Source organism: Helianthus annuus, chromosome 9 (assembly GCF_002127325.2).
Source record: "Helianthus annuus cultivar XRQ/B chromosome 9, HanXRQr2.0-SUNRISE, whole genome shotgun sequence".
Taxonomy (NCBI): Eukaryota; Viridiplantae; Streptophyta; class Magnoliopsida; order Asterales; family Asteraceae; genus Helianthus; species Helianthus annuus.
The window spans coordinates 145,079,563-145,096,684 of record NC_035441.2 but is presented as its reverse complement, the minus strand read 5'-3'; the positions used below and the strand labels follow the sequence as shown (position 1 = coordinate 145,096,684).

At 38.2% G+C, this 17,122-nt stretch overlaps 1 long non-coding RNA gene across 1 annotated transcript; it reads right to left on the bottom strand.

Annotated features, from left to right (window-relative positions):
• Window positions 1–6,182: 6,182 nt before the first annotated feature.
• LOC110895186 lies at window positions 6,183–16,823 on the bottom strand. The gene is made up of 3 exons (XR_002566967.2): window positions 13,403–16,823; window positions 7,079–7,990; window positions 6,183–7,003 (listed from the first exon to the last, which is right to left on the bottom strand). It is a non-coding gene; the product is annotated as an uncharacterized LOC110895186 (long non-coding RNA).
• Between the last annotated feature and the right edge of the window lie 299 nt (window positions 16,824–17,122).

Genomic DNA, 17,122 nt, shown 5'->3' with positions numbered 1-17,122 from the left:
TGGGGGCTGACTTGTAGATGGACGCAGACTTTGACAACCCATGTGCACGTGAGAGGACTAAACAGTGTTTGCTTGGCGGTTGTTGGCTTCTTGGGCGAAGACAATTGTTTTTGAGGTTTTCAAAGAAGCCATCAAATCATCATCAATGATCTCATACATCACGGCTGACTTTTGGAAAACAAACATATTCATCATCATGCATATTGGGCCGCCAACACAAGACATCACATGGGCTTTATCATCAAATCATCATAATGGGCCGCGTATGATTGGAATAATAAAAGATAATCACTTTTTGGGCCATAATCGTGTGAGGGGCTTTTGGATTGGACCGATTTGGGGGATTGGAGGCTGCAATATAGGAAGTCACGTGGACTTCATTAGCAGACATCAAAGGAGAAAGAGGCACATAGGTCCACTACATCCATCATCAACACACAATTGATATATCATACATCATCACACGCACACAAGGAGGGTAGCCGCCACTTGAGGTTCTTTTGTCAACATCATTCACATCCTATCATCATCTCACATTATAAAACATCACATCATCGCAAATATTATCATTGCTTTTGGCGGTTGACAAGGAATCATATGCACATGACAGAGGAAGGCGACAAACATTAATCATCTAGTTACCCACTATTTTGATTGGGCCGAAACTTACATGTGGGCCGCAATTTGTGGAAGGAGTCCATAACATGGATTATTATGTTGGACGGCAATACATAGGAGGTTTCAAAAACAAAGTCCAACCATCATCATTAATAAAAGAGACATAAGTAGCCATAGTGGGACACAACAGAGATCACATGGGCCGACATCATCATCATGGATCCATCTTGATCATCACGTGGAACAAGGAAGAAACGAGGATTGGGCTTTTGCTGGGTGATCATCACGTGGAACACACAAGATTGGGCCAACATATGGGTTTTGTAAGGGTTTTATTTTTAATTCGATATCAGATCATCATCTTGACGGCAGACAGAAGGGGATGATCGAAGCGATTGAAGATCAACAACTCACATGAGCGGCTAGTCTCCTAGTGGTTTCCTCCGGATGGAGGGTTTTGTAAGTTAGACAATTTTATGTGTTTGTGACAATCGTATAACTTGGTGATCTAAGCATTCGATGCTTTTCACCCTGATTTGATTTGATTTATTGGTTGTAAAGAATTGCATTTATTTAAATCTTAATTTCTAATCATTCAGTTCCCGAGAGTTCTAGTAATTAGGATATATTTGACACAGGGTTAGGGTTTGTAATTGTAATTGATAATCATTCGATAACCTCCCGTTATGTATTGACCGGAGTACTTAGTCGTTGATTATCACAATTGATGAATTAGGTTAAACACTTATGTCTATGTGAGTGTTTCGATTAAACACATAATTGAATCTAGCTGTAAAACCTGAAATTTGGAGGAACCATTGTTCTTTCTATTGATTTAAATCTCACATTTAGTTTGTAATTTTTAGTTAATCCACAAATCAAACAATCATCAGTTTATTTTTTTTATAGTAGTTAATCAAAACTGAGCATTATACACTTTCCACAATCCTCCTCTGGTTCGATATCCGACTTACCCTATCTACTGGTTTAGTTGGTTTTTGCATGTCACTAACGACAGACATCAGTTCCCTTCGTAAACAAATCGAAACCCTAGCCCTTGCAAGAACTTCACAAATCATGAACACCCGGCTGATTTCCTAACCCCCTGTCACTAAAAACTTGAAAAATTTCGAAAAGATTTGACTGTTCTGATTCGGGGTTAAGAATCTGCAGAAAACGGGATCGCACAGTCGTTCTGTACATGGAACGGTCGTGCGTATGCGGGTCGTTCATGATTTTTAACTGTGGTGCCGGATATGCACGGTGATGCGACCAGTCGCACGTCCGTGCAATCCCGTCATATTCCGATAATCAAGACCGCACCACCACTGATCTCGGTGACGCATGACCATGCGTCCATTCGCACGCCCGTGCGAAACACCCAGATCAGTTTGACAGAATCTTCATAACTGTGTGTTCGGCTGAGCATGAAAAGGAGGAGCAGAATCAGCCACCACCCACACCACCACACCAGCAGTTCCAGCAGCACCAAGGCTGGCCACCCGGCATCCCATCTTATCCCGATTTGTACCAGCAATTTCAACAAATGCAGCTGAACCAGGAGCAAATGAGAGTCAGCCAGGAGGTGGTGCTGACGGTGATGATGAGTAGCTGGTGGTGGTAGTAGCATTTCAGTACTTTATATTTCGGGTGTTCATTTTGGTTGTTATTTCAACACCCCCGGTTATGTACTCTTTATTTTCAGACAATTTAGCTTTTATGTGTTGTCTTTGTTTGGATTTTAGTACTTCTATTTATGTATATTATGGTTTATTTGGTTTATTTGTTTCTGTTCTGTTTTGCTGCACCTTGTGACATACTTGCAGATTTCGACTATCAAGTCTTGGACCGGAAGCACATCACAGATACAGCTTTGAAGTCTCGTTGCATAAAAATTATCTTCATGGGAGTATTATTCTCCTTTATCTCTATATTTCGGGTTTCGCATTGGGGACAATGCGAAGTTCAAGTGTGGGGAGGGGGTTAACTTTGTTAACTTTGTTTGTCCTCTAAAAAAAACAAAAAAAAAAAATAGAAAAATCATTCAAAAATATCAGTATTTTGTACATATTTTAGTAAATAAACTGGTTGGTTGTGTTTTAGAAAGCTTCGGACATGATAAAAACTCGACAAGCAAAATAAATTTTGAAAAAGGAAACCAGAAAGCGTGACAAACAAAGAAAGACTTGCATGATAGTTTTCACACTTTTACCTATTCCTTCCGTTACGTGAGCATATTTGAGCCTTGAAATTGTTATATATTTGTTCATTTCGGAGTAGGAGTGAGCCGGATGTCATGTGTAATTTAGAACTTGTCACTAGCATGCTTGTTAAGACCATGAACTTGCGGAATTATGTAAAAGTGATAGAGGCACTTAGATTACCCCTTTGTTGTTAGCCTTGTTCTTTGTGTTGTGTTTTCCGTAAACCTTAAATTACCTTTAGGATTAACCATGTCGAGCCTTCCCGTTTACCTTTGTTTACCCAACATAATCGCCCACTTAGTCAAATTTAGCCTTTTTATGTTTTAAACCTTTTAGTGTTGAAACTCGATCAAAATAATCGTTTAACTAGCGCTTGTTAAAGTTTATTATTCATTATATAAATCCATTAGTTTGCAAAAAAAAAAAAAACAAAAAAAAAAAATAAATAAAACAAAAAACAGAAAATAAAACACCCTAAAATAGGGTGAAGTAGACAAAATTCAAGCAATTTTGATTGATAAAATGATGAAATCTTGTTTATGAGCTCGTTGTCGCATAAGTCGCCTTTTTAAGGCATTTGTATGTATAGTTTTGTTGTATTGCGCTTGTTAAACGTAACTACCGAGTTTTAACCGTTTCACCACTTTAAATATCCCTTTCCATACCCTTCGCCCAAGCCTAACGTTACACCCCGTAAAGACCTCTTGATTTACACTTTTTCACATGTTAGTTGGTGGAGACGAGATCTTACGACAAGCTTATGATATTGCACATTTCATTGACAAGGCATTGAGTGTTTACACGTACACATTTTATGTATGTTTCACAAAGAAAACCGAGTGTGTGTGAACATTGTGAGTTGTGTGAAGATTAGCATGTTAAGTCAATTGAAAGTGAATCACGACTTTTTGGTTATCACCATATATTTGCATATGCTTGTTTGGGTTTGATTCATTTGATGTTGTCTTTCGAAAAACTGGCTAACCGTTTGTAGTTATTTCAATAAATAGTGTGTAAATTATCGTTCTTGTTTGATTTTATCTTTTATTGCATTTTAGTTTAGCTTGCTTGAGGACAAGCAAGGTTCAAGTGTGGGGAGATTTGATATTCGCTAATTTACACATATTTTAGTCCCCCATTTTATCCCCATTTTATGCGTTTTCGGCCGTAAAACCGTCATTCGGATACTTAATCATGTATACTTTTGTTTACAGGCCTAAAAAAGCATACCAGACAAGATGATAGTGAAAACGAGGACTTTCCGGACGAAACGACAAAGCTGCGAAGATTCTGTGAAGAAATCTGATCTGGGCAAGTTGCACCCCCCGTGCGGTTGGTGGCACCCCCGTGCGGATGCGACAACAAGGCTCAGCTCGGCGTTGCACACCCAGTGTGATCAGGAGTGCAATGAAATCTCGGGCACGCACCCCCGTGCGGTTGGTGGCACCCCCGTGCGGATGCGACAACAAGGCTCATCTCGGCGTTGCACACCCAGTGCGATCAGGAGTGCAACGAAATCTCGGGAATGCACCCCCGTGCGACTGGTGGCACCCCCGTGCGGATGCGATGACCAGCACCAACCCCGGAGACGCACGCCCTTGCAACCCATGGCACGCCCGTGCAGATCTGAAGACCAGCCAACTCTGCTGACGTCATGAACAGTAACTCCAATAATTCATAAAGTGCACGACCGTGCGATCGTAAAATGATATAAAAAACTTGCAGAAACACTTTGTTATGAACTCTGGAATTTTGGAGAGCTTTGCAGGCGATTTTGAGGCTCCGAAGGCTTCTGCTTTCACTCGGATTCAAGCCACATTGCCCGGTTTTGCTCATTTACTATCCGGATTCTTAATCTTGTGCTTGTTTATGGTTGGGTTTTCTAATCTTTCCATGTTTTTGTTAATCTTTTTTAGATTAATATTTATGTATTATTGTAGCCTTTGGGCAAAAACACAACAATCCCTTGCTTGATTATAACCATTAGTATGTTAATCTATGTTTGTAATGAAATTTGGAAGTGTTTTCTATGATTATCTTTGATGATTAGTTTGCAACCTTGTTATTGATATTGATTTCTTGATTATAAGTAATTGTGTTGGATGATTGGTGCTTGGTTAGGTAAGATAGTTGAAAAATGAAGCTTATTTAATCATGTATTAGTAAACTTTTAATTTAGTTAACTAGCTTAACTTGGTTAAAATGTGGGCACCATGATACTCTAACGGGTTAGTAGTTTAATAAAATGTAATTATTATTAATCAAGAAAGCTTGCCCTCACGGAAGGACTCTAACAGGTTAGATGGTGTTGTTACGAATTCTTGCCATGATTTGTTAGCTTAGTTAGTAGTTTCGGCCAAAATTGCTATCTTGGTGAATTTATGTGCAAGATTTGTAAAATGAACTCGGTTGTGATTTAATCTAGTTTATGCTTGTCTCGGTGGTTGCATTGTGTTTATCGGTGTTGCTTTCCTTGATTAAGTGAGGTTAGAAAACTCCTAACGGATGACTAACTTATTTTTAGGAGATTTTTGTAGACATTAATCAATCGCACGTTAAAGAACAATTTTAGGTGGTTAAAGTGTGTTTATCGTTTTAACTTTCCGAATGATTGTCATGTTAGGATTCCCGAAAGGGATACTAATTGTCTCGAAATGGAAAATTGACCGAATGCTTCTAGTGCCAAAACTGACTTAGTTGACATGCTGTGGTTGTGTATTAAGCAAGGCTATTAATATATAATTTACTATGTTTTATAAGTTTTTATTTATGCTTACTTTAGTTTAATTAAAATCAAGACAATTTATGTTTTTACCGGTAATTTAGTGGCAAAGGTCTAGTACTATTTCTCCGCCCATTTCCGTGGATCGATACTTGGTTCTTACCGATACTTTACTACATATATGACGGGGTACACTTGCCCTTTCGTGTGTGTTTTGATGTAAAAGTAATAATCACTTTTATAAATTTAAAACCAATTCGTGTGTAATTTCATTGTAAAAATATGTACAGTCGCGCACGTACCAGTATACAAAGCGATTATCTGACAATAAGGCTAGAGGATATGGTGCCCATCCTCTCTTGGAGGATGATCCGCCACGTAGGCGTCACATCATAGTCCTTCAAGGATGGTCCATCCCACAAAACTAGAGGGTATGGGAGGATGGTCCTAGATGATCCTACCCCACCACTTTTATATTTTTTATTTTTTTAATCTTCTACTTTTTTTAACATTTAACAGATAAATTAACTAAATATTTTCATTAATATTAAAAACCATTACATAAACTTAAAAAAGAAAACATAAACTTAAAAAAAAAGATAGACTTAAAAAAAACATAAACTTAATAAAAAAACATAAACTTAAAAAAAACATAGACTTAAATAATTTAATGCTTCTTCATGATGTCGGTTTGTAGTTTTTTCAACATCGAACGTTTCGGCTAGGGATAATCATCGACATACCATCGTTATTATTTCTCATTCCTTGAGCCGAATCTTTTCATCGGACAATCGGATTTTTTCATTGGAAAATCGAACCTTTTCGCGTAACTTTTCTTCCGCCACACGAGTCTTTTCTTCGATGACCCGCTTCTTCGCCTTCGCCTTTTGGGCCGAGACGTCCGTGTACGTTTTAAATTGTTCCATAAACTCGTCCATCTTCGGATCCACCTTTTCCTTTTCTTTCCCCTTCGCCCACTCCTTCTTTGATTTGTCCCGGCCTGGTGGACGCTCCGCTTCATGTACGACGTATTCTTCTTCATCGAACTCGGCGTCATTGTTTAAGTTTATGTGACACCTCGCGTTCGATCCACCTGCGCTAAAACTACCCGATTCCAATGTCCTTTGCCGCTTCGCCATCTCCACCTCGTTGGGAATCGGCGCCCATTTTTGGTGCGTTCGCAAAACTTCCCACGTGCGAACGTGTGCGAACGAGGTATTACCATTGTTCTCCTTGTACTTCTCCAACGCCTTTATAAACACATCCTCATCGCTCATGCCGCTACGACGCCCACTTGAATATATTTTATTATATTCTTGGCAAAACTTATTGACGAACCCGTTCATTTTTCGCCACTTTGATGACACCGAGTCGATATCTCGTTACGGGCCTTGGTCCATTAGCTCAAGGAACTTCGCCAAAACCGTCTTCCAATACCCGTCACCCGTTTGATTATTACCTATAAAATATGTTACAAAAAATAAAAATCTAATTCTAATAAATATAAACTTAAAAAAAAGTTAGTTTTACCAACCTTTTGTCGGGTGTGTAGACGTGCCTATGTAAGCCTTAGCTAAGGCTTCTTCTTCGATTGGCGTCCACGGTTTCGCCTTTGGTTTGGATGGTTGCTCACACACCACTTGCGTGCCTTTTCTTCGTTTGCCTTTTTCTTTTTGCAGTTGGGTTTCGGGAACAACTTCCACATCGTCGTCTGGTTCAGATTGTTGAACGGGTTGCGTCGGGATCGGTTGGGGTTGAACGGGTTGCTTCGGGTTCGGTTGGAGATTAAAAGCACCCCGCATCATCATTTGTTGAAGGGCTTTATTTTGAGAGAATTGAGAGAATTGGTTCGGTGAGTTGGAATGCGGCAAAGGCGTTTGACGAATATTGAGAGAATTGGTTCTGTTCGATCGTCGGATAATATCCCGGAACCGAGAAAACATTCGGTTGGGTCGGGTTGTTCGGATTGTTCGGGTTGTTGGGGACGTTCGGGTTGTTGAAGGGATCCATGGTAGAATATAAGTTTATAAAAGTGGAAGATGTTTTATAAAAAATAAAGGGAGAGAGATGAGAAAAAGAGGTTAAAATAGTGAATGGTGGTGAAAAAATGGTTGAAATTTATACATTTGGGGATATATGACCGTTGCTTTTTGAAATAAATTTGGTAAAATTATTTTTTTTATTTAACGGTAACTTTTGAAGGGGGGCCACCATTGGAGGATCGTCTCCAATGTCAAGACCACGACTGAGAGGACGGGGAGGGGGGTTGGGGGTGCGGGATGGTGTTTCGGCGTCGCCGGTCCTCGACGGGGATGGATATCTTTCACCTGATCGGTAATATCTCAACGCTAATTAAGGAGCACAGTAGATAATGTGACTACACTTAAAACCACATACAATGCACACTTCAAGATGCGCATAACCAACTAACCAAGTAGGAAGAACCCTAATGTTGGATATTTTAGTGTAATTTGAGATTGCACGTGACATACAAATAAGAGTGCACGCTTATTTGAATGTCATCGGGACTAACGGGGGTTCGGGGGAAGCGCCCCCGAGAGAAGCGGGGTACAAGGGGCGGCAGCCCCTGGCTGGGGTTTTTGTTCAAAATGAGGGACTAAAGGTGTTTTTTTCGAAACAAAAACTGCAGGCAGTTATGGAAAACTGTAAATACGCTCTCAAACAATTTCCAAACCCTAGACGAATTTGCAGTTCGTCAGTATCCCTCAAAATTCTCTCAACCAAATTCTCATACAGAAATCTAGAATCAAATCTGATTTTATCCGATCAAAGATTGGTAGCCACTCCAATTGTTTGATCTGAAAGTGATTACAAGACTTCAGATTTATCCAAGCAATTTCGAATTTTTCCAACAAAGATCAAACAATTCAGTAAAGATGACAAGCGGTGGTGAATCTGCGAAGGCTATGACGAACAAATTTGCGAAATTAGACAAGTTTGAAGGGCAAGACTTCCGTTGCTGGCAAAAGAAGAAGCATTTCCTGTTGACGACTTTGAAAGTGGTGTACGTTCTGAGTACCCCGATGCCCGAAGAAGTGACGAATGAACCGCTGGAACTAACTAGGAAGCATGGAAAGTGGCTGAATGATGATTACATCTGTCGTGGGCATATTCTGAATGGTATGTGTGACTCTCTTTTTGATATATATCAAAATGTTGAATCTGCAAAAGAACTGTGGGAATTACTAGAGGCCAAATACATGGCTGAAGACACATCCAGTAAGAAATTCTTAGTCAGTGATTTTATGAATTATAAAATGGTTGATGATAGATCCATCATGGAACAATATAATTAATGTCTAAGAATTCTAGGTCAATTCGAACAACATGGTTTAAAGATGGATGAAGCAATTTCTGTTCCATCTATCATTGATAAACTTCCTCCTTCTTGGAAAGATTTTAAACATACTTTAAAACATAAGAAGGAGGAAATGAATCTGGTTGAACTTGGAAGTTGTTTTCGAATTGAGGAGTCTTGTCGGGCCATGGAAAAGGTTAACAAAGATAAACCGTTGGTGGGTCTTCTGTTAACATGGTGGAAGAAAGTGGTCCTAGTTCTAAAAATTCTAACAAGGGACACAACAAAAGGAAGTTTCAAAGTGGACCTAACAAGAAGAACAAGGATGTGAAACATTCAAAACAAACTAAGGATGAGGGCTGTTGGAAGTGTGGTAAACCAGGACACTTCAAGAAAGATTGTCGTGTTGGTAAAGCCAAGAACGAAACTGGTACTAGTGGATCCTCTAAGGATCCAAAGCAACAAGGTCAGAAATTAAACTTTAATTATAATTCGGATGTGAATTATGTTTCACTAATTTGTGAAGCATTTTATGTGCAGGATGATTCTGTTGCTTGGTGGTATGACTCGGGAGCAACAAGTCACGTATGTAAGGATCGAAGATGGTTCAAGGACCTTACATTAATTGAAGATGGATCTGTTTTAAGGATGGGAAATGTTGCAACCGAGCCAATCCACGGAATTGGAAGTGTAGTACTAGTATTTACTTCTGGAAAAACTCTAAGTTTAAGTAATGTATTGTATGTACCTGGCATTCGGAAAAACTTGTTATCCGGTATTGCATTAAATAATTACGGGTACAAACAAGTGTTAGAATGTGACAAGTATATCTTGTCAAGACATGGTTCTTTTATCGGATTTGGTTATTTATGTAATGGTATGATTATGTTAAATCTAGAAGTGTTGTTTAGTGATAATTCTGTTTGTATGATTGATTCTGTATCTAGTGTAAATTCGTCTAAATCTGAATTATAGCATGCTAGATTAGGACATGTACACTATAAACACCTTATGGAAATGTCTAAAATAAGCTTAATTCCGGCAGTAAATTTAACAAATGAAAAATGTCATATCTGCAAGTTGAATAAAATAACTAGAAAACCCTTTATGCAACATGTTACTAGAGAAAGTAAACTGTTAGATTTGATACATAGTGATTTATGTGATTTTCATGGTACACCATCATTAGGTAACAAGAAGTATGTTGTAACCTTTATAGATGATGCTACTTGATTTTGTTATGTTTACTTGTTACATGCAAAAGACGAAGCTCTGGAAAAGTTTAAAATCTATAAACAAGAAGTAGAGCTTCATCAAAGTGAATTGATCAAAACTCTACATACCGATAGAGGTGGTGAGTATTTTGATCCGGTGTATTTCCAATCAACTGGAATAATACACCATACCACAGCTCCTTACACACCGGAACAAAATGGTGTAGCGGAAAGGAAGAATAGGACACTAAAAGAGATGGTAATACCATGTTGTCCCATTCGGGTCTAAATAATGGGTTTTGGGGAGAGGCGATGTTGACGGCTTGCAATTTGTTAAACCAGGTTCCTAATAAAAGGAACAAAACAACCCCTTTTGAGCTTTGGTATAAAAAGCCACCCGAGTTGCAAAAACTGAGAGTTTGGGGTTGTAGAGCCGTGGTAAGGCTCAATGATCCTAAGATAAGAAACTTAGGGGAAAGAGGTATAGAATGCATTTTCATTGGATATGCGGAGCATTCATTTGCTCACAGGTTCTATGTAATAGAACCAAATGACCACGTGTCAGTACATACAGTCATTGAGGCAAGAAGTGGAAATGTAGAATATGATGAAGAGAGATTCACATCTATACCTAGGCCAAAGGATATGAATCCTTCTTTAAAGATTTCTAGTGGAAAAGAAATTATGCCTTCAACTAGCACTGAACCAAGAAGGAGTTCGAGAGAAAGAAAGGCCAAGTCTTTTGGTGACAACTTTCAATTGTACTTAGTTGAAGGATCTAGGGTTGATATTAATTTTCAATATCAATATTGCTTCAATGTCGATGAGGATCCAAAGACATATAGTGAAGCAATGGCTTCAAGGGATGTTTCCTTTTGGAAAGAAGCCATCCAAGATGAAATGGATTCTAACTTGCAAAATAACACTTGGAAATTGGTGGATTTACCTCCTGGTTGTAAACCATTGGGAAGTAAATGGATCTTGAAGAGGAAGATGAAGGTGGATGGTACTATTGATAAGTTCAAAGCCAGATTAGTAATCCAGGGGTTTAGACAAAAGGAGGGTATTGACTTCTTTGATACATATGCTCCTGTAGCAAGGATATCTACCATTAGATTATTATTAGCACTTGCTGCTATACATAATCTTAAAAATCACCAAATGGATGTGAAAACAACATTTTTAAATGGTGAATTAGATGAGGAGATTTACATGAAACACCCAGAAGGGTTTGTTATGCCTGGAAGTGAAAACAAGGTGTGTAAACTAATTAAATCTCTTTATGGCTTGAAGCAAGCACCTAAACAGTGGCATCAAAAGTTTGATGAGATTGTGTTGTCTAATGGTTTTGTTTTAAACCAAGCAGATAAATGTGTTTATAGTTTGATGCTTCTGGAAACGGAGTCATGATCTGTTTGTACGTAGATGATATGTTGATTTTTGGTACTAACCAAGATCAAGTTGATAGAACAAAGGAATTTTTATCATCTAAGTTTGCTATGAAGGATATGGGGGAGGCTGAGGTGATTTTAGGTATTAAAATAAAACGTGAGAACAGGGGCATTTCAATCTCTCAATCCCACTATATTGAGAAGATCCTGAACAAGTTTAATTTCAAGGATTGTTCTCTCGCAAGTACTCCTGTTGATCCTAGTTTGAAGCTATTACCTAATAAAGGTATTGCAGTATCTCCACTTGAGTACTCAAGAGCAATTGGATCACTTATGTACGCTATGATCAGTACCAGACCAAATATAGCGTATGCTGTTGGAAAGCTTAGTAGATTTACTAGCAATCCTAACACTCATCACTGGCAAGCATTAGGTCGAGTATTCAAATACTTGAATGGAACCATTGATTATGGTCTGACTTACATTGGATTTCCTTCAGTGATTGAAGGATATTCAGATGTAAGTTGGATAAACAATAAGGAAGATCATTCTTCCACAAGTGGTTGGGTATTCCTACTTGGGGGAGGTGCTATTTCTTGGGCTTCAAAGAAACAGACTTGCATAACTGACTCAACTATTGAATCTGAGTTTGTAGCCTTAGCGGCAGCTGGTAAAGAAGCTGAGTGGCTAAGAAACTTGATTTATGAGATTCCATTGTGGCCCAAACCAATATCCCCCATTTCTATAAGGTGTGATAGTGAAGCTACATTGGCTAAAGCATATAGTCAAGTGTATAATGGCAAGTCAAGACACTTAGGTGTGAGACACAGCATGGTTCGTGAGCTCATCATGCATGGTGTGATTTCGGTTGAGTATGTCAGAACTCAACAGAACTTAGCTGATCATTTAACCAAAGGGTTAACTAGAGATCTCGTGAAAGTATCAGCTGTGGGATCAGGGTTAAAGTCCATCTGAGAACTCTCATGCTAAGATACCCAATTTCCACCTAATATGACGTTAGGTGCAGAATTCAATGTGGAAAGCTTAACATCTAGAGTTTGGAACACAACATTAAATCGTCCCAAAGGTATGTGTTTAGATCTGCAAGTTAAGGAAGGTTGAGGTATATCTTCTTAATAGCTCTTTTGAAAAATTGCATTTGCAGGTGCAAGAGTAAAAGAGCTACCTATATGAGCATGAAGTTTAGCTGCTTCAAGAAGCTTGGACTTGGCTTTGATATGCTTATGAAGGATAGGGACACAGGCTAGTAAAAGATAGTGTCAAGTTAGATCTATGTATGTAAACTAATGTGTATATTATCTTCATGTATTCACTATGGATATTAAGGGTTCAATCCTTAGTGACACCCTTAAATTCGAATATTTGGAATGTGTAATATACTAATATGAAATTCAATCGTCACGGCATTTCATTTATGCATTAGTTTGTTTTGGTTGCTGTGAACAAGTTAGTTAATCTATGATTACACTAAAACGGGGGAGGTATGTTGGATATTTTAGTGTAATTTGAGATTGCGCGTGACATACAAATAAGAGTGGACGCTTATTTGAATGTCATCGGGACTAACGGGGATTCGGGGGCAGCGCCCCCGAGAGAAGCGGGGTCCAAGGGGCGGCAGCCCCTGGCTGGGGTTTTTGTTCAAGATGAGGGACTAAAGGTGTTTTTGTTCAAAACAAAAACTGCAGGCAGTTATGGAAAACTGTAAATACGCTCTCTCAAACAATTTCCAAACCCTAGACGAATTTGCAGTTCGTTAGTATCCCTCAAAATTCTCTCAACCAAATTCTCATACAGAAATCGAGAATCAAATCTGATTTTATCCGATCAAAGATTGGTAGCCACTCTAATTGTTTGATCTGAAAGTGATTACACGACTTCAGATTTATCCAAGCAATTTCGAATTTTTCCAACACCTAATGCAAGTTCTACCAGCAATCAAAACACGCATGGCCCATTGACAACCAAAACATACCAAATATCTAAATCCATGTTGATAACGACTTTTTAATACATAACAAAATTTGATCAGGGTAAAATAATAACCATAATGACATTATACCTGAAATTGACGAAGATAAGGAAAGAATTGAATATTTACTCTATATTGTAGTTTTTTATTATAGTGTAGTGGAACCGTAACTCGAATAGTTTCTCTACATACATTCATGTTCATCCCACGTCTAGTTAGATTTCAGTGAATAAAACTCAAATGAAAAAATGGAGTCAAGATTTAATCGGTGAACCCTTCATAATTAATAGGGTAAATTACACTTTTCGTCCTTTATGTTTGTATCGGATTGCAACGGATAGCCTTTAACTTCAATAATTATAGTCAGAATCCTTTATTTGCAAAACCCGTTACACTATACGTCCTTTGACTCTAACCTTGTTAAATTTTTTAGTTAAGTATGACATAGGCATTACACACGAGGGTAGATCGGTAATTTTACTCGTTTATTTAAAATATATTTTTAACAAAATAAGACAATTAAACATTAAACAGTTAACAACCTGCAACTCATCCCCACCATGAATCTTAGAAAACAAAAGAGGAACCTGACTATTTTTTAGAAGATCGATTCAATAAAAAGAGGAACATGACAGCATGATTCTTTTTTGCTAGCTAAAACAATTTCATTCCATCAAAACAAACATCTTAGCAAGATACTAAGAGTAGGGCTGTTCATTTTTATCCAAAACCCGAAACCTGACCCGAATTCAAAGTCACCCGAACTCGAATTAGCGAATACCCGAAAAACCCGAACCCGAGAAACCCGAATCCGACCAACCCGAACTTTAAATGGTTCGGTTATCGGGTCACTTTTTCCAGGCCAAAAACCCAAACAACCCGACCCGAAAAACCCGAAACACGAAACCCGAAAAAAAACGCGAACATTTATTGTTTTTTTTCTTATAAAAGTGTTTAGATTTTGAGTCTTTAATAGATGGAACACTAAGTTTTGGGTTTTTTAAATATGATAATAGCATATTGTCAATTAATCTTTGAACTTTGATGATATTTATAAAGTAACAATATGAAATATGAATTTTGATGATATTTTGTAAAAAAAAAAACATTTATTTTCATTTTACATCTAAACCCAAAAACCGAATAACCCGACCCGAACTAACCCGAACCCGAATAACCCAAACCCAACTAACCCGAACTTTAAATGGGTTGGTTATCGGGTCAATTTTTTCCAGAGAAAAACCCGAAAAACCCGACCCGAAAAACCCGAAACCCAAAGAAAAAACCCGATGAACACCCCTAACTAAGAGAGACATACAGCAAACACAACCAAACTATCCCAGTCTGAAATCCCCAATATTACTCCAATTACGTCATCGATTCCGACCGCCACAACCCTAATCGGACCACTTCGCCTGAAAACGAAGTAACGAACCCTAACCTTGTGTGCATCGGCGATTCTGGCTGCTACATCCTAAATATTTAGATCTGATGACGTTAGATCATCATCACCAGATAGATCTCATATTGAAACAGGTGCCATTGTTGATTTTAAATCGAGCTCCGACGGTGTTTGTTCACTTATTGGATTCAGTTCGTCAGAGCTCGTCGGGAACCTTGACAGGAAATAGTCGATCATACATATCTGTTCTTGTTGTTCCATGGATCTTGTGTCGTTGGGGGTAATTGGTTGAGGAATTTGGAATTTGGGCAGAGTAGCAAACAGGGGATAAGCTTTGGGTGTGGTGTGCAAATAAAAGGAGAAAAAAGAAATGTTTTAAATATACAAGTAAAATTACTAACCTACCCCCATATGCATGTCACGTGTCATATTTAACTGAAAAATTTAACCTAGTTATTGGTAAAGGACGTATAGTGTAACGAGTTTTGCAAATAAAGGATTGTAACTGTAATTATTGAAGTTAAAGGTTATCCGTTGCCAGGGCCGGCCCTGAGAATTCCTGTACCCTGTTCGAGCTCGAAAAAACGTGCCCTTAGGTCTTAACTAAATAAAAAAGTTTGTATTTAACGCCTAAATAATCAACAAAGTTTAGGAGCCATTAACGCCTAAATAATCGACAAAGTTTGTATCAAATTAAGTTAACGCCTAAATAATGATCGACAACATAAGTTAATTGAATTCGACATAAGTTAACTGAAATCGACATAAGTTAACTGAATTCAACATAATAACTGAAATCGTAAATCATAAGTTCACTGTGAATCCTAAATCATAAGTTAACTGAATTCGACAATTGATGTTTACCTGTGAACTGTGAACTGATCCGTGATTGAAGGTTGTGACTGTGAAATCGAAGGCCTGCTGTTGCTATGAGTGTGAACTAAATCGAACAAAAACTTAAAACTGCAGCAGAATGATGATCACTGTCTGTAAAATCGAAGGCCTGCTCCTCTGATCTCTCCGACTCCTATCCAGTGACGTTTCAATACCCACGGAGGAAATAAGTTGCCGCCCAACAATGGATTTTTTTTTTTAGTTTTTAGAATTATTTGGGTATTGGGCTCACTAACCTAATGGGCTAAATAGTTTAAACAATATGACTTTTTTAAGTGGGCCTATGTTAATATTTGTTTGGCTATACCCTATTAATTTTTTTTACATATATAATATCGGTTTTTTTTTTAAATTACGTGCCCTACGAAATCACGGGCCCTGGCCGGTTGTCCTCCCCGCCCTCCTTCAGGGCCGGCCCTGTCCGTTGCAATCCAGTACAAACATAAAGGACGAAATGTGTAATTTACCCTAATTAATAATTAAGCAAACAAGGTCATTGGAGCCTAATCTTCATCATCTTTAGCAAAGTGGTTATGGAGATCCACGACACAAAAAATAGTGAATACATAAATGAGGAACCATTTTCTCGAAAAGGTTGACTATCGAGATTTGAGGCAGGGGCGGACCTAGGTGAAGTCCAGGGTGGGCGGACGCACCCCTTGAAAAAAATTAGTATATATTTTTGGCAAAAAAACCCGATCGCACCCCCTGAAAATATGCTTGAACCACTCATTCGCACCCCCAGCAAATAATTTCTAGGTCCGCCACTGATTTGAGGGAGAGTTGTGACTTGCGATAACAATGATGATCGAGCTGATCATTTCCTTGTTCTCGCGACTGCTCCATTCTACCCCGAGCCTTTTAGAGTAACAGAAGTTCCGCTAAGTTTGCTTCGCTAGAATAATAGGGTTTGTTGTAGTCGATCGTTGGTGTGTTTACAACTCTCTCTCTCTCTCTCTCGTTTTAGAATGTCAGTTGCTGTACAAAGTGTTTTTATCCTAAAAACATAGGTAATGAATGTCAGTTCCTGTAATTTTATGAGTGTTTGCGTCCATTTATGTATGCAAGTTGTTGGCACACATGACCCACCATGTAAAATGGGATAACCGCAACATTATTAGTGTGAGCAAACTACTATTTCGGACATGGTCACACATCCGCAGTATGTTAATTCATTAGACATATACCACAACATAATAAATGAGATAACTGGACCATGTACGTGATATAACCATACAATTATATAGCACAGAGCATAACTTATAAAATTTGTTATTTTCTTTAAAGAAAAAAATAATAATAATATTAACAGTGAATAAAATTTTCAATTTTGTAATTAATTTATAAAATAGTAAGCTATATAAAAGT